General features: G+C 29.3%; 1 long non-coding RNA gene across 1 annotated transcript; it reads left to right on the top strand.

The window, feature by feature from the left end:
- Positions 1 to 11,074: 11,074 nt before the first annotated feature.
- Positions 11,075 to 12,391, top strand: LOC130673979 (uncharacterized). Its single transcript, XR_008990952.1, has 3 exons — positions 11,075 to 11,554; positions 11,887 to 12,054; positions 12,121 to 12,391. It is a non-coding gene; the product is annotated as an uncharacterized LOC130673979 (long non-coding RNA).
- The last annotated feature ends 7,355 nt before the right edge of the window (positions 12,392 to 19,746 follow it).

Genomic DNA, 19,746 nt, shown 5'->3' with positions numbered 1-19,746 from the left:
TTAATGATAGTGGTAAAAATAAATTTGAGAAAGAGTTTAAGTAAACAAAGATATGTAAGACCCAGATGTCATTATACGCAATTTTGGATTTAATTTGTTATTTTGTGGAGTTTATTTTTTTTTAGAACAAAGTATTACCTTGAGGCTTACTTATTATGCGTATGCGTGACTTTTGCATTTAGTGAAGACGAAAGTGATCAGTAGATGCAACATGTGTATAACATGAACATATGGTCGAAGATTTGTGGATATTTATATTTTTGTTTTGCTGAATATAAGAGTTTAAAATGCGTTCATTTTGTTGGATGCTTACTGTGCGTTGATTGAGAGTGAATCTTGTTGTTATCTTTTAATAAGCCACTTTTTTACACTTAATAAGATTCTCGATATACATGCCCCAGGTGTCATGATAATACTATTGCTCACAATCGATTGGAAATATGGGTATGTGGTAATGGATAATTTAACGCTGCTAGCAATAAAAAATTGCCTGTAAAATTTATCAATGCAAATACAACGCATGTCGTAATCTATTACTGATAATTAAAAACTTCAAATTGATAATTTTTCATTTTTTATAAATGTGTCAAAAAAATTTAATTGAACTGAATTTCTTGTAACAAATCGAAATTTAAAATTTTTCCCAAGAATTCAATAAAAGTTTGTAAAATTTAACGAAAAAAAAAAATTTTGAGTTAAATTTGATAAAAAATAAAAGTCAAATTATTTTTGAAATTTCTTTAGTTATCAGCCTCCAAAAAAGTTAAAATATTTTTGCCACAAATTAGGATATATTTTTTTGTATCAAACTGCTTTTGAGCAAAGAATAAAATAACCAACTAAAAATTCACTTTATATCTGCCAAAAAAAATTACGTCCACTAAAAATACACCCAAAAAAACATCAACCCTATTACAGTCGCCTATATTTCCCTACATAAAATTTATATGGACTCTTTGTTTCTTTATTAAAATAAATAATCAAAGAATTTATAAAAAAAAAGAAAAACGAATAATTGATCGATTTCGCTTGGAATTTTTTATTACAACATTATTATCATTTTCCGGTGACGATTTGACGGCATGTAAAATTTTTTACACGTTTATACAATATATTATCTTAGCATACAGCACATTGCGGTACGCCGCAGTATCCAATAGCAATATATACATATATATACGGTCATCATTATATATCCTCCCGATTACGATGAACGATATCGAGAGCCTCGATCGGCAGTCCGAAGAAATAGAGAGCGAGATTAACATCGAGATTATCCAACGATGACGTGAATATATTATTACCAACAGAAATATCGATGTATTATCAATCGACATTTTTCTTTATCACTAAATAAAATTTAAAATAAAACCGAACTAAACTAAAATGAATACGCAACGAGATGATAAATAAACAAAGGGATAAATGTTAAAATATATAAGGAGTGTTATGCGTAGTAATTAATCGTAGACTTAAAAATGTTGTAACAAAGTCGGATAAGTTAAAAAGAGGGTTAAAAGTAGGCGGAATATTAAGGGAAATGTTAAATGTCGTCGTGTGGCGATTCAAGATCCTATCGGGATGACGCACTGCATACGCACCTGATACCGGATTGTGCGTACGTCGACTCGTCTGTTAAGTTATTTGACTGTAGAGTTTATTTTAGTAACACTCTGCCGCCCCACACGTCTGAGGAGATCATACATATAACAGAGAAAGAGAGTTACTAAGAGAGGATAAGAGTAAGAAAATAATTCACCAACAGGGATATAAGACTCTTCTCATTTAACAAGACTCATGACTCACTAAATTTATATATTTATTTTTATTTTTTATATTCATTTATTATTTTATTTACTTACTCAACAAAATTTACTAATTAAAAATACCAGTAGGTTAAAATTTAAATCGAGATTAAATTTATATGCTAATTAACTTTTTAAATATATAAAAGGAAATGAGTAGCGAGCAGTGACCATTGGTGGGTAGTGGGAAAAATTTTAATGCGAATTGTAGGAAAAAAAATAAAATGAAAGTAAAAATTGAAATAATTAAAAAAAATAGCTAATTATGCTACCTAATTACCGACCGCTGAAACTTGATATCAAGTATCGCAACATTTGCTGTACTGGCAAAACGTTTGCTGGCGTTACTTTACTTAAACTTTAACAGAAAAAATTATAAAATATTTTTACAAACATTCGTATTATGGTCACGATACACTTTCGCGATCGTAAGAAGAATTACTGTGCCCCCACCTGCGCGAATTAATGCTCGAGCTTGTACGTCTTATGATGATAATCGAGTGATCATCGTAAAAAATTCACCACCTGACTATTTAATCGGCGTTTTCATCATTTTTTATGATACATTCATATATATTATGTACTAAACGTTATTTATTGTATTATTACCAGTGAAATAAATTAACATAAAATACATTTTTTTATAAATAAATTGTTTTTACTTTTTTGAAATTTTTCATGTAAATGCACACCTTGAGAATTGGAGGATATGGGTGTGCACTATAATCGGTTGTAAATTTTTAAGAGAAATTAGGTGAGTGTAGAAAATTTAAAAAAGTTAAACCTGACTTCTTTACTGGACGTTTTTTTAATTTTTGAATTAATCGAGTGCAATAGGGAAATTTTTTTATTTTGGTGTAGAAAATCTTGATAGAAAATACGTGATTGCAAAAAATACGGTGTGATGTTTAATTAATCGTGCGCGGAAAAAAATGAAGACAAAAAATGTACGAATTTTTATTATGCTGTCGACGAAACTTGAAACAGGGAGTTGAGTGGTCAAAAAATTATTATGCTGCACTATAATTATTATTCTGAGCCTCTAAAAATTTTGTATTTTATACTATAATTCCTCATTGAGACAAATCATATTTATTATAATTTGTAAGTGTATAATATTTTTTGTAGTTTAGCATAATAATTTTTTGGCAACTCAACTTCCTGTTTCAAGTTTCGTCGACAGCGTAATGAAAATTCGTAGATTTCTTAAGCCCATTTTTCTCTGTGCGTTGAGGTATGAACAAATTGATGGAAAGAGAATGGTCGCAACCGAAAATTTCGAGTAGACTGTGAGAGTTTGTTGATTTTACAGAATCCAAAATGATCATTAGAATTTTGATAAATTTTTTATAGATTTCCTTTTTCGCGTAATTACTGAAATTACCCATGCAGGAGCCGCCAGAGTTGAACCACAGGGCCCTACTTGGCCCAGCACTGGGGAACCTAGCTTTGGCACATCTATATTGGCCCATGCTTGGCTCAAGATTGGGTACTCAGTCTTGGCCATTACAATGATTACCCGGGCTTGAGCCAAGACTGGGTAACCTAGCCTTGGCCGTTCAATGGCAACCCAGGCTTGGGCCAAGACTGGGTAATCTAGCCTTGGCCATCCAATGGGGAGCCAGACTTGGGCCAAGACTGGGTAACCTAGCCTTGGCCGTTCAATGGCAACCCAGGCTTGGGCCAAGACTGGGTAATCTAGGCTTGGCCGTTACAATGATTACCCAGACTTGGGCCAAGGCTGGGTTCCCCTGTCTTGGCCATTCAATGGCAAGCCAGGCTTGGGCCAAGAATAGGTAACTTAGCCTTGGCCATCCAATGGGGAGCCAGACTTGGGCCAAGACTGGGTAACCTAGTCTTGGCCATTCAATGACAACCCAGGCTTGGGCCAAGACTGGATGCCCCTGCCTTGGCCGTCCAATGGCAACCCAGACTTGGGCCAAGGTAGAATTACCCAAGTTTGGCTATACCTATGGTTTAATAAGTAGATCATATAAATGTATCAGTTCAACGTTAGTAGGTTCGTCCAGTAGCTATCGTTCGGACCCAGCAATCTGAAGGACGGCAGTTCGCGCCCGGAGCCCAGCAGAATTTTCACCGAGTTTTTTTCACATCATTTACCTCCTTCAGATAGTTTAAACGTTAATGATCATAAAATCTACGATGTTAATAATAATAAAATTTTTTTTTTAATTAAATTTATTCGTTTCCTCGAGGCATGGGCAAGGTCTGGCGAAAAAGTCAGGGCCAGGACTGGCAACCAAGCATGGGCCAGGTCTAGCAACCAGGTCTGGCCCAATGTTATCATTCCAGAGTCCTACCAAGGCTGGGCCAAGGCTGGCTTACAAGCTTGGGCCAAGGTTTTACATACTTGGGCCAAGCCTGCGCCAAGCCTGGGCCCGTCGTACTTTCCTCTCTGGGTAAAGATGTACCTGAAGTTCGGAACGTTCTTCGTGAAACGAAAATCAAAAATCAAAATGAATAATGGGAAATCTACTGGATCTAGAGTTTTGAAATGTTTCGTATATGCGCTAGTATGTCAGCCGAAAATTGTAGGCCACCCCCAACTACCCCTTAAGCAGTAAAATTATGTAAATTTTTCATTTTGGTTGCGCGAAGAACGTTCCGATCTTCAGGTACATAATTAAAGGATAACTTTTACGAAAAATACAATGTTGTTAATAAAAAATATAAAAGAACCTGGGGCAAAATGAAATGTCGAGGCAAAATCGAACATTAATTTTGAACGAATTGAGTACAATAGACATTTTTAATTTCTGGTAATTTTTTCAAGTGTCTGAGAGAAATTAGATACCAATTTAGAGAAGAAAGAACAGATTACTGTTTGAAAATTCTTAGTTATGATTTGGAGAAAAAGATGGGGCAAATTGATTAGCCCGAACATCAGTCCCAATTTGAAATTTTCAGTAAAAACGGTTTTTTTTTTTTTTTTTAATGAATTAATCTGTTGAAAATTGAAAGAGCTGACTCTGGCGTGAAATGGGACACAATTGTAAAAGAAAAAAATTTTTAGTAAAAATTATAAATAGGACGCACCAAATTAGTCATCAAGTTAATCAAAAGGTTTTAAATGTTTAAGAAAATTTTCCATTTTACTAACATTCGATCTTACTGATTTCAAACATAGATATAAATAATCCTTGAGAATTTTTTTATAGATTGCGACAGATTATTCATAAATACTTAATATTCATATATTTTTTCAATATGAAAATTAAGTTATTATCATTATAATTGTTAAGTCTGACAGTAACTCTATTTAAATTTCCAGTATAATAATTCTAAGGTGCGAGATTATTTTTTTTTAACGAACGCGATGTGAAAGAGTAAAAAAAAAAAGTGAATTCTCGTGTCATAGGTATTTTTCAATGATAAAAGATTCGCGAGTGATGAGAAAATTGATCGAGCGTACTTTACCGTGCTTGTAAGATGATCGGTCTTGTTATTTTATTTTTAAAGATAAAATCAAACCGTTGCCTTATAAAGATAGCAATACAAGTACAGCTGGAGAACGTGGATCAGATCTCGATAGAAAATACTTATGAAAATCATCAAAAGAAAGATGTGATATCAATAAAAACCTTTAGGAAGTAACTGATGAACAAATAAAAACCCGCGTTCATTTTTTAGTCAAAAAAAACCTGCGTATAAAAATGTAGATAAAAAAAAATATATATATATTTATATATTTATTTATAAAAATAATTTATCTATAAGAAACTTGAAATCCGCGATAATCTTCGCGCGTGTATTAGCTTTGTCGGCGCCATGAAAGGACATGTCATCTATCCCCTCTTTTTCCTACATGATCAATCCGCGATCCGTGGATCGATTTATTTATCCGGTGATAAAGCACTTTATTTACTTTTAATTAATTACAAATGAAATCAGAAAAATTCTAATAGTGATTACGAACTTTAATAAAAAAACAAAACCTACACACGTTGGAAATTTTTCATGACTTTTTGCTGAAATAAATTGCAATTAAAGTTGACGGCAGTTTTACTTTTCAAAAATAGCGAGCAACAGTATTATTATTATATTTATTTACCCAAGTCGAAATATTAGACGTAAATTGAACGTTTTTAACGTTTTGAAAGTGAATTGAACGATTTTTTTGTATTTTGGTTCGAAAAAATTGATAATTTCATGAGTTATGATTTTAGCTTAATGATAACATTAATTAATTTATTTCAATATTTGTAGTCACAATTTTCATAACCTTGATATCATAATATATGAAAAAATATAAATATATAGTGTTAAAATAGAAGTATGAGACTGAAAAAAATTTTTTTTCAAAATACGAATTTTTTTATTTAAGAGCCAGAAAGGCAGACGACAGAATTTTAGGGAATTGTCGTGATTGTAATCCAAAAGTACAAAATCGATGAAAAAAATTTTTTGGTATGCTTATGTTTTCTTATTGTAAGTCTAAATAGGTTTTAGTTACGTTTTCGATATATGATACTCCAACCTACGTTTTGAATAATTTGAAAGTTGTCAAATTTAGTTTTTAATGTCCAAAACGATCAATTTACGTTCAAAACGTTCAATTTACGTTTAAAACGTTGACAACGATCCATTTCGACTTGGGTATGCAATGAAAAATTTTGTGCTCTATATTTATTAAAAAATTAAATTAGATTTTTTTTCATACATTTACGATTTTAATGAATCTTGATAATGATTTTTTATTTTAAAAATAACTCAGTAAATGAACGTCGGTTTTATTAATATTCGATAAACTGTCAATGCAGTATACTGTCAAAATTAAAAAGTTCGACTTTTGTCATTGAGTTAAATAATTAAAGCCATAATATTCTTCGGATATCTATTTATATATAGTGTCAAATATCAGGGCAGGAAGTGAAGTCGATATGAGAAATCACAATTGTTATTGTTCAATATTTTTAGCTATGAAATATTTAATGGATTGACATAAAAGAAATTAGACTAAATTTGTTAATAGGGTAAAGTAGGCCTTTAAATTTTTTTTTGTGAAAATTGGCTAGTCTATTCTACTGTTTCCGTACACTGTTAAAAATATTTTGAAAATTACAATACAAAAGGAATTGAATTTTCATAACCAGATATTTGAATTGTATTTTCAATGAAAAAAGCTTTAAATTTAATATACGTAATTTAATAATCAAGCTGGTATTTAAAATTAAGAAAAAAAATATGAATTTTACACTCTAAAACCAAGTGTGTAGTCAAAATTAACACACTTATCAAATAACATTGAAACGTCATAAGCAATCTATAGATATTTAATACACCGTGAAACGTGTTTTAAATGACTACAAAAAACTATTGTTTTACTTATGGCCTTAAACATAGAACACATTTAATAAGTGTTAAAATAATACACTTGTAACACACTTGGTTTTGGAGTGTAATAAACGTACTTAAAATTTATACTTGATTTTTAAATTTTCAAAGCAAGTATTGAAAATTCTAAAACATATATTGAATTTTAAAAATTCTATTTGAAATTTCATAATACTTATTTGAAAATTCAAAAAAAAAGTGCTTGAAAATCCAAAGTGTTAATTTGAAAATTCAAAAACGTGTATTTTAAATTCTATATGAAATTAGTAATGAAATTTCAAGCACAAATGTATGTGTTTATTGCGTTACATACAATCTTTGAAAATTCAAACAATTTTTTTTACAGTGTACTTTAAATATTTAAAAAAAAAAAACTGTCTTAATTATTCACCATATTGTAATATATTCAAATAATATTTTACTTTAAACCTTAATGTCATTAAATCATGAATCGCGTCACATTAAAATTTTATCATGATTGCATTTCATTGAAGAATGATAAAAATCTAAGATTCCTGGCTGAAGTAACTTCTAACCTCTTTCTAAGTATTTCAAATAGAAGTTCTCTATGACTTAAACTTTGTAATAAACTTAATTAACATGCATCTCTTTATTAATTAATCTTAATTAATTTAAGTGACTTAAAAAATATATAAAGACATTTCGGTACAAAAATTCAAAAAGGTCAGAAACAGTCAGGATTAAAAACTGGACTATTTTCCTCATAAAATAAAATAAAAAAAATGATTAATTAAATATAGATGTAGATATAGATACAGATAATATGTATGTATATATATAATAAAAAGTGATTCTTGGTAGATAATAATTATGGAATAAGTTGGAATGCCGGCGTACGCCTTAAAACTTACGGCCATCAGATTGAAAAGATATAAAAATAAAATCGCGTACTTGCAATGTACACGAGCGATAGTTGACATAGAGAGTAGAGTAGATCTGTGAAGGTGCGTACAGTCAGCTAGCATATATAGGATTAAATCGAGGACGCGAAGCGTTTTGCAATCCTCGAGATCGTGATGGATGAAAACGGGGACGGAAAATTTTTACCTACTGATGTGGAGACGACAACTGTCAGGTGGATAGTCATTGTTGAAGATCGATCGATTAGGTATTTATAAAATCGCTTTTCAAACGATATACAACTCTTCAAAGAGACTACTTTATAATAGTTTACCTATAACTATAAACTATCAGGTTGACGACCTCATAAAATTCTATTTCAACTCAATACCATTTTTATAAAATTTAAAAAAAAAATAGTCAGAATTCAATGGTTATTATTTTCATCAGGAATTTTAAATGGCTACCGTATGGTGTAGTAATTTTTGAATTGTCATGATTCTATTGGTGACAATTAATCATGATAAATATCATCTTCGCTAATTAAAAATAAAATTAATCAATCAGCGGGTGCACATCAATAATTAAAATCGTACATTTTTCGGCATGTACGTATTGAGTACGATAATTTAAACCAAAATGGACTCACTAAATTTTTTTATAAAGAGAACAGTACTAAGGTACAACATGGACACCGTAAATCAATTTTGGCCGATAAAAATTTTAAATCTAAACTAATTATAATAGGAATAAGCCCACAGTTTCTTAGATAGTAGGTGTTTATAATTAACGTTTTTTACAATTTTCATACAACGTTTCGACGGTTTTTCGACTTCTTCAAGTACTCAATTATTAAACATTAATTGTCAAGAAAATGAAAAATAATTGAGACAGTGTGATATACTACACAGAAAAAAAGGATTTCTTGGCGCAAAAAATTTTTACTTGACCCAAGAAATTTTTCTGTATTATAAAGTGAAAACAAAACTTTTCTTAGGGTAAGAAAAAATTTTCTCGGAACAAGAAAAAAATTTTTTAGGCCAGAAGAAAATTCTTGAGCCAAGAAAAATTTTGATCTTCAATTCATAATACAAAATATTTCTTGCGCCAAGAAATTCTTTTTTTCTGTGCAGTAGTTCGTTCAATACACTATTACCCATATTAATAAAAATTTTTGACAAATTTAATGTTAAATACGACGTGTAAATATCAAGACAAAAATAAACATGATAATATATTAGGAACTGAATTGTGAACTTATTCCTATTTATATAAAAATGGATATGAATCGTAATAAGAGGGGTTGCACTTTTCTCTCTATTACACTCAAGTCCTCAAACGGTACTATCTTTGTTGTACTTGTACAGTAAATGGAAACTTTGGCCGAGTTTTTCTCTTGAACAAAGAAATATTATGAAACAATTAAAGCGCACTTCGCTAGATTAAACAGTAGTGCAGCAATGTGCGGTCTATATTTTGTACTTCGAGATTTTGCTTCCAAAAAAAACTCAGCCGAAAATATCTGATAATTCTAATTAATTATAATTTTTGAATTTTTTTAGCGAAGCTCATTTTGCCCCATGTTGAAAATTATTTATGTAACGCCGCTATCTGATGGTAATAATTGCCATTAAATTTTCAGTATGCAGTAACAATAATTTTGATGGACAATTGCCAGTTTGAATTTAAAATTATTTAACGACCGAATCGGTGATGAAAATAATCAATAAAAGAGTTGTTAATGTCAGTGCGTCAATCATTAAAATAATTACAACTTTTCATTAAAAAATATATACATATATATATTTCATACGTGTTAAGTTTGTATTAAAATTGAAAATAACGAACCGGTTGATTCTCATGAGAATTAAGAAAAAAAAATGTATATATATATATATACATGAGTGAAGAGAATTATTAATATTTTATATATTTTATAGAGCGTTGAGTGACAGCTCCCGCTGATTTCCTTGTGCTTTCTCTCTTTCTCTTAATATCTGCTGGTTTTTTGTCACTTTATCACAGCATGTTTCGTTGACGTACTTTACTCAATTATTATTCTCTTACTTGTATCGATCGTTCTGCTAAAAAAGTTTCGAAAAAATTGTGCCTTGATATTATCCACGCATGATGTATATCGAGTCTCTGTTTTGTCGGTTTATCGAATGAGAAACATATTCAGTCGATAGTACCGACGAATAAAAGACCTGATATCTTTTAACTCGAGATAGCAGACACCTACGTTTTACAATGTCTTTGAGTATATAAATTTAGTGGGTAATACAAATAAATATCCTACCTGTCGTATTTATTTTATCAGTTTATTTATTGACTTTTAAGTCTTTTCAAGTTACGCAATATAGTTTTTTTTTTTTTTTTTTTTTTTTTTTCGATTATAAAATTTCTCAAAATTTCAAAATAAATTTATAGTACCCACTAAAAAATATTGAGTTAAAATCAATACAAAATTTTTGATGTATTTTGACACCGCCTTTTTATGTCAAATTGACATTTTGAAAATGTCAATTTAATTTTTTTATTTCTATAAACTTTTTTTGGGCCAACAGAATTTCAAATGATCCTGAAGTTAGCAGACAATTAGTGATTTTCGGATTTTTTTTTCACCAAATCAGTTACAAAAAAACGAAAACTAAAAATATGCACATGTAGAAAATTAAAAAAACTACAGGTGAAATTTTTCCAAATATTTTTTTTTATGGTTTATCGTTTAAAAAAATATCCAAAAATTATTTGACATCTGCTAACTTCAGTATCATGAATTTCGAACATAAATTTTTTTTAATTTTAAATGAGTGTGAATTTAGCTGACAATTGTTACTTTAAAAATAAAAAAAAAGTGAATCAAATGTAAATTAAGTAAAATTAAAAAAAATGCACATGTAGAGAATTTGAAAATCAGTATGAACATTTTTTTAATTTTTATATTTTTAATTGTTTAGTTTATTTATTTGTAATTTAAAATTCGTCTCATATCTGCTACCACTCGTAAATTTAAAAGTGATTTTTATAAAAGTGACTCACTTACCAAAATTTTGTGTCGGACAATATTTCAAGTATCAAAAAATTATTTTTTTGTGAAAATGAAAAAAAATTATTGACTTCCGTTCTCCGGAAATTTTTCGTCTAATTGAATTTATTTTAAAATCCACACACGTTTTTTTGAAATACATAAAAAAAATTAATTGTGTTCAATGCTACGAAGCCCTAAGAATAAATAACCCGCGTAAATGTCCTTCCGTACCCCGATCTCCCTTAATTAATGTGCGTTTTTTTCTATTATCATTTATAAAAATAGTGAGTACTGAGTAGAGAAAGGAATAAAAATATCCATATCCTTAATAGGAAAAGGCTAAAAATGTAAACACGTGACATGTGAATTCTTTACTCGAATAAAGTACACACGTATGTCTATGCAGTATGCACTCAACGGGACGTCTTATACAAGAGAGTAATAAAAATTATTTAACCTCAGTATAGAGAAGATTACGAGCAAACGATACTATAGTTGATACGTAAGAATTTTTTTTATAATTCTGTCATTTAAACTAGTATTAATTAAACTTTATAAAGTGTGTAATTCCGCAGTTGAGTTTATTAACGCGATAATGAGAGTTTTAAAATATTTTTTTAATTGGAAAAAAATCATTTTAACTTTGTACTTAATTATCTTTGTATTTAATTTTTTTATTTTTTTCATTAATTGCCTCCGTGATTTTTATTTAACGTTTTATTATTTTAATTAAATTTCTGTATGACATTTAAATGACACTTTATTTTATAAAATTTTAATTGTAATATATATAATAAATTTTATTATGTTTTTTTTTCTTAAATAAATGATAAGAGACAGACAGGTCAAAATAATGCAACAACTCCGCCCAAAAATATAAATTGAACGTTACCGGTGTGTGGTCTCGACTACCAGGCAGAGTATAACCAAGTAAAGGGGTTGCATGCTCATGTCCAAGTACTCTTATAAAATATATATGAATATATGTGTATGTATATTAATGTAAGTAAGAGTTGTTCTCAATATGTTGAATAAGTTGAATTAAAAATAAAAAAATTTATGTAAGAGATGAGATGAGATGAGTTGAAATGAAATGAGACGAGAGAAGAGATGAAGAGGATGCAAAAAGATATAAGGGAGTTTAGTATATGGGGTTTAAACCTGGGCGATCGAGAGTTTATCACCGACATCCGGATTTACGCGCGACTGAGAAGTGAAGGTGCCCGAGGGTCGTTAACGATATTGGAAGCTTGAGTCATTGCAAGAGTATATATAATAAGAGAATTAAATAAAACTACAGAAGCTAACATTTCGTCCACGTGCTCGTACATTAATTACATCGGCCTTATATACATACACGATATTTACATATTTTATTATTATTTATATCTTATTGCTACATATTTTTTAATTGTTATTTGAACAATGTTGTACGTTAATAAATAATATCATTTTTTTTATCATTATGATTGTAAAAATTTTATTTTTATTTGTTTGCAGTCAGTAATTAGCCAACAATTTTTTTGTTTTTTTTTAAGAAATCAATTTCTGAGTCGTAATTAAAAAATATTTATGATTAATATTATTCATAAAATTCTCAATCGATTTTAAAGAATTAATTTTATTAAATGTACACAGTGAAAAATTTGGGGAATGATCGCGGGTTAAATCCGGAGTGAATGAGGAGCAGATGACTTTTTATTCATTAAATTCTCTCGGAGTGAAATTTACTCCGAAGGGAGGTTTATTTTAATATTAAAACTCCGAATCGGAGTGAATTCAGATTTTAATGAACTCCGAATTGACTCCCGATTTTTTACAGTGTGATCAAAAGTTAATTATGATTAATGTTATCTAAATGTTTTTTACATCATTTCAGAAATCCGAGTGCATGTAAAATTATTGAAAACTTGTCGGATGAAAAAAAGAAAATTTTTATTGTGTCTAGTGATGTAACGCAGAGAAATTGTTAGACAATTGCCGTCAGTTGACCAGTAAACAATTGACCGAAGATCATATTTTAAATTTAATTGCAGTTCCCGCGCTGTATTTAAAAATTGATAGTACTGAGTACTATCCCGGACAGTAATGGATACAGTCTAGATAGCATACAGTACTGTCTCAAATTTTTTTTTTACAGAAAGTACTATCCCGGAGAGTTGCCACTATTATATTGTTTTTTCCGTGTACTGTCAAGAAAATTATTCTACAAAAAATCGACTGAATCATTTTTGACGTCAATTTTCAGTCAATTTTTCTTGACCTATCTTTGCCTACACGATTTTTGCAGGAGATAATAAACTTGCCTAAATAATGTAATTACTCAAACTGCATTGAAATCTCATAAATAATTTTTTTATCAACGGTCAATTAATCAAAAATATAGAAGTTACTTGAAAAAATTGAGTTTCAAAATTTAAAAAAAATTCACCAAATAATGATTAATAATTATTAATTACTTATAACCAAGCATTGATAATTTAAATTTAATTTTCATAAATTAAAACGGTTTGTTTAATGTACTTAATATAGTAATCATTTCATACAACGGAAATATGTCAATTACACGTAAATATAATGTATTAACTAACGGAATAACTAGAGAAGCATTTCATATTTTATTTACTATTTTTTTTCTTATATATATATAAATAATAATATGGACAGGCGCCACTTATTATTAAAATATTGCGCATAAATTAATAAGTAGAAAAAAATAAATAAAATAAAATACATGTACGCGTATGAAAATTTATAGATTTTAAAATACAGCTATTAAATAAATGCAATAAAAAATTGCATGGTTGTAATGTGGCTGGCGATAGTTTTTTAAATTACCAGCTGTATATCTACTTTTTTTTTCGCACAAGATATAAAAAAGTAACTATCGCGAGGGTGAACTCGCGTTCTTTTTGGTTACAAGTCTTTATAAGATACCAATAAATAGGTTGCGTCGTTAAAATGTGGTTCTATTTCTATTCGTCGGGTATTAAATAGATAAATATATAAATATATCGACTTCCTTGAATGTGTAACTAGATACATCGTAATCCTTAATAACTCCTTCACGGATATTATAAAATTCTAGTGTACAATACTCGTTATTTATTCACAAGTAATAAGTGATTTTTATGATATATTTAAATTTTGCGGGCGTGGTGATCGATTATAGAAAAAAAACTTAATCATATTAACTTCCTGTTGAAAAAACTAATTTTATCACACATCCTTATTATTAATCAATATATTTTTATATTTATTTTTCAGCAGATTTTTAATCGGAAATCAACTGATTAGTTTTTTCTATATTCATTTTTAATAAAATTAATTTTTATTTTCAGCTAAACGGAAGTGACCGAATTTACGAAATCAAATTTTAGTTAATTTTTTTTTGTTAATTATTTTAATTCAATCAACTTTAGTTCATCAAACGGTAAAAAGTTTAGTAAAATGAAGACTTGATAAAAAATTTATATTTAAATTCAGTCGAATCGCGTTATAAGTCCGCCTACAGGGGTGTAGGGGAATATAATTCTAAGAATTCCTATACCCCCACTTCTGCTCAACAGTTGAACGCCGTAACTCACACTTCCCCTACTTTGCAAGCGTGTGAGTGTGTACTGATTATTTTCGTAGTCATAGAGAGGGAATGATTTCCAAGAAATATAAGTCGGCGGACTTATAACGCGACTGAACTGTATAAAAAAAAAGTTGAACCAATACTTAATACTTTGGCTATAAACATCTTCGTAAGTTCGAAATTGTTTATTTCCAAAATTAATAGACAGAAATAAAAATTTAGTAATAAATTAAAATTCATAAATTTATTACTAAAAAATTAATAATCACCAAACTTACTGCTGAGTAAAAAGAAATTTTTATTACAATTTTTAATTAACAATAACAGAAAAAAAAAGCAAAATTACGGATGACACTTGATGTTTTATAATTTACGTTATAAGGGTCACGCAAAAGCCCAAGTCGCTACAGGTGGCGCCGCTGTCCTTTTCTACTCCTCGTAACACGTTTAGTCCACCTCCACCATTACAATTTCCTCTTGCAGCTCTTGCATTACACACGATCTCGACTCAACGTCGGATTATGACACGTTGCACCTGCCATCAAATGACCACGTCAGATCTCTTCTTCATCATCATCATCATCATCATCACAGCCATAATCATCGTCATCATCCTCATCCTCATCCTCATTCTCATCAACATCGGCATCTTTTTCTTCTCCATCTTCGTTTTCTTAATCCAACCTCAAGTCAATTCTCGAATCGGTCGTCATTCGATAAGTAAACTTGAGGCGCCGCTGCATCCTTATCACAGAATCTTATCGACGCCAGTCACTCTCTATCTTTATTCCTTTCATTTCTTACAACAAACATAATATCCTTCTTCATAAACTCTTTCTTATCCTCAAGCTCTTCTTCTTCTTCTTCTTTCTCTTTCTCTCACTTTATTTTTATTATCAACTTGGTCTTCTTCATCGCCGTTATTTTATTTTACATCTACATCTACATCCCACATCCCACATCTACTCTACTCTCTACTCTTGACTCTCTCGTTAAATCCCCAGTCACCGTGGTAAAAATCAATTAAGGTATACCTTCGTCATCATCATTATAATTGTTAGATGCTTTATTTCGGCAAACAATAAAAATAAAAATAATTGTTTTAAACATCGTAAGATAATAAGACGCATGTTAATAATATAATGTAAGCGGTGTGTTTAAAGCTAAATTACTAGTAACGTTATGAAAATTATTATTAGTCATGCATTCATTCATTTTTACGTATCATCTCATATATGTATATAATAATACTAGTGATACCCTCATCTTCTTCGTTGGCCGTCAATCAAATTTATTAAGAAATATATAATATATGTTTTAAATTTCGTAGTTTATCGGCGCGAAATAAATATGGAAAAATAAATTTTTTTAACAAATTTTAGAATAATAATAATGAAACTGTGAAAAGTACTAGATTCAATTAATATTCACTGCACAAATAGTCTCAGGTATAATAATGATTGAATCACTGATGTATTTGGAACTATTTTTGAGTAAGTCATTGGTTAAATAAATATTTTGAATAAATTGCTTGAAGATCAAAATTTTTCTTTTACGAGTATGATATTATTTACGAGGATCAATAGTTACGGGCATTTTCAGTGACTAATCACTGATTGAAGTATTTTTCACTGATTGGAGTATTTTTCACTGATTGGAGTATTTTTTACTGATTAATATAGTTTTGACTGATTGGTGTATTTTTCATAGGGTAGTATATTTTTCACTGATTAGTATATTTTTACTGATTAGTATATTTTTCACTGATTAAAGTATTTTTCACTGATTGGAGTATTTTTTTCACTGACTACTATATTTTTCACTGATTTATTTTTAAAAAAGTCATGAATCAAAAATAAGCTCCTTCGCGTATTACTGCATCAAATAGTGAAATTCAAAAAATTAAATATATACCGAAAAAAAAAATTTTCAGCTTCAAGTAAATATATTGTTATCATTGTGTCTATAAATCATGTTATTGACTCAAATAAATCTTTTACCAATTAAAAACATATACATTCGGCTGAAAACCATATTTACTAAATTTGATAAAATGTCCATCGAGTAAATGCATTTAATCGAATCTAAATTTTTTTCAAGTATATATAGATGAAGATAACACAACACCATTTGAAAAATACATACAGACATGTACTCTCTTAAAGTGAATCAGTGAAAAGTAGTCCAATCAGTGAATACTCACTGCACGAATAGTCCAAAGTATATCACTAATTCAATCAGTGATATACTTGGGACTATTTATGCAGTGAATATTCACTGATTTGCAGAACTTTTTACTGATTCATTTTAAGAGAGTATAGAAAAAAATGGGTGATCCTGAAAAAATCCACTGGGATTTGAGCGAATATATATCATCGGAATTTATCTGAAATACTGTATTTAATTGTTGACATCGAAAGAAAGAAAAGGCAGTTGTCTGTCCGATATTATAAATCATCTGTAGAGTGTTTAAAGAAATGACGATTGCACAGATGTCGTATCTCAGTTACAAAATCGTCATTGAATAAAGATGTCTGAACTGGATTCACAATTAACGACCGCATATTAACGTGTTATGAAACTTGAGACCTGCGCGTCTTTAAATAAGAAATAAATTTGAGATAAAAAATAAGTAAACTGTTTTAAAAATAAAATTTAAAAAGAGTAAATACATCTTTCATTTGAAGAAACATATATACGAGGAATTAAATAAGAAAGAAACGGATAGGATGAGTAAAAGTTTAAGAAGACAGCGATCCAGTTGGTGTTAACGACTGAATAAAACGCGCGTTGGACATCCAAAGAAACGGTAAGGGTAATTACGGGCAACTCGCGGCCTACGAACGTTTCAATTGAATTCCACGTGGCAATAAACTCGCGTTAATACGGGGCTAACCGTTTGCTATTTTAATTAGCCGGCTGGTTAAGACTCTCGATGAGGCTGGAAAACCAACTGCTCTGCTATACTCAGGAAAAGAGAGTAAACGAGTCAAGGTAGGTTTTGTATTCTAGAGGAAGTTAAAGACAGACAGAAAATATCTTACACTCAACTCTACTATTTATATTTATATATATAGTGTATTCTGTCTCTTTATTCAATTTATATAGATTAATATCTAGCTGTCTCTTTTGATCAGACGTCAACTGATCTTACAGACTTTGAGTACGGCAATTAAAATTCACCTGATAAATAAATCCGATCGGTATAAATGTGTTCATTTTAATTTGTAGCAAACGTTATGACGATTAATAAAAATAATATATATATATTATCGTTAAGTAATGTGGAGAATTAAATGCTTGTGTAAGTGACTGTCCAATCGTTTAGTTTTAACGCGTTACAGATATTCCTGATATTTCATTTTAACCAGCCCCATATATTAAAATCACCCATAATTTTTTATTTTTTTTTTCTTTATGATACTCAACCTCGTGATTTATATTTTTACACTAAATCAAAAAAATTATTACTTTTTTACGCGTTAATTTATATGAATTAATTTTATTTACAATTATTTTCACCTGCACACTTAATTTAAATTAACCGACGCTTAATATCTTAAATATTAAACGATTAAATAAATAATTAACTTCCATGTAAAAAAATAAAAATTTTAACTTGATATATTTAAACTATAGTTTAATTTATCAAAAATTTATCAAATGGTGAATAATAAAAATAATTTAAATGAACCGTAAAATATATGGTATTAAAAAATATGAGGATTTTATGTTTAAAATATTCTGCATAAGATTTTCCATTACATATTTTTTCCCCAATTGATTTTAATTGACACTGAATTTTATAACGAACTTTGTTTAAAAAAAAAAAATTGAATATGTAATTTTACAAAAACATCAATCAACTTCTTAAGTAATTACGATAAAAAAAATAACAATAAAATAAAAATAAAAAAAAAAGTTTGAATCTCGTTAATGTTGATATATTATTATCTTTGAATAAAATGAATGATAAAAGACGAGGGAGTGGCGTGAGTAGTTTGTACTTTCTTATTGTCAGTACAAAGAGCTATCATTAAACAACAAAGACTTACGACAAACGACGACACGCTGCAGCAGAGCACTGACCACTGGATTTGTCCTTTAATTTATCCTCTTCTTATTTTGTCTTCCTTCTCAGCATCACCGCCACCGCATCTCCAGCTTCATCGCCTTGATGCCTTGTGTGTTGCCACATTGCACATTTGTCACGTCAAAAGCACACCGTGTCCAAATATTGTTGCGAGGGTGGAACCCCACGTACGTACACTATAAACATTGTGCTCTATCCTCTTCCTCTTCTTTGCAAAGTTAAGCTCAACACAACTGAACAAATAGAACGTTAATCTTAGCTCGTACTCCATAGTCAAGATCCACCTAGAAAATACAATAAAATTAAATTTTTAACATACATTTATTTACTTTTCTACGTTTAGTACCTTAATAAAAATATCATAAAGATAATAAGCATAAAATTTTGATTTTTTTATTTTTCATATATATAAGAATTTTAAATATATGTAATTTTTGAGCGAATCAGAATACAACGAAAATTTATTTATACTTTGCTAGCGTGATTCGAAGTACTTGGGGCAAAATGGACCAGCTACAAAATTCGGAGAAAAAAAATTTTTTTTTATCACGAATTTGTAATTTATTTTAAGATTAATCTGAATTTTTTATGCACATAAATTACTTGGGTAAAATGGGACATCAAAAAAATGAAAAATTTCATTTTGCGCTGAACAAAAATTTTTTTGGATAAAATGATTGTCACTAGAATTTATAAGAACTAATCGCTCATTAAAGTATCCCATCTCTCTCGTATGTAATATTATATATATATATATATATATGTATATATTATATACATATATGTATACAAGTAAGAACGGATAAGAAAAGTAAAGGATTTAAAAGACCTTCGATTAGTTAATTCAGCCGCCGAGCTCATTCGTATTTTATTTCATCTCATCTTCTTTACCTTGACCCCTTTAGTTATATTTCCTTATTATTATTATATTTTATAATATAATATCGTTCTTTTTTTATAGTAAGCAGTATAGAGGCAGATATACAAACTAAGAGTACGTTACGCGAACATTGTTGTCTCT

Source organism: Microplitis mediator, chromosome 8, assembly GCF_029852145.1.
Source record: "Microplitis mediator isolate UGA2020A chromosome 8, iyMicMedi2.1, whole genome shotgun sequence".
Taxonomy (NCBI): Eukaryota; Metazoa; Arthropoda; class Insecta; order Hymenoptera; family Braconidae; genus Microplitis; species Microplitis mediator.
This window is presented reverse-complemented; position numbering and strand designations above follow the sequence as displayed.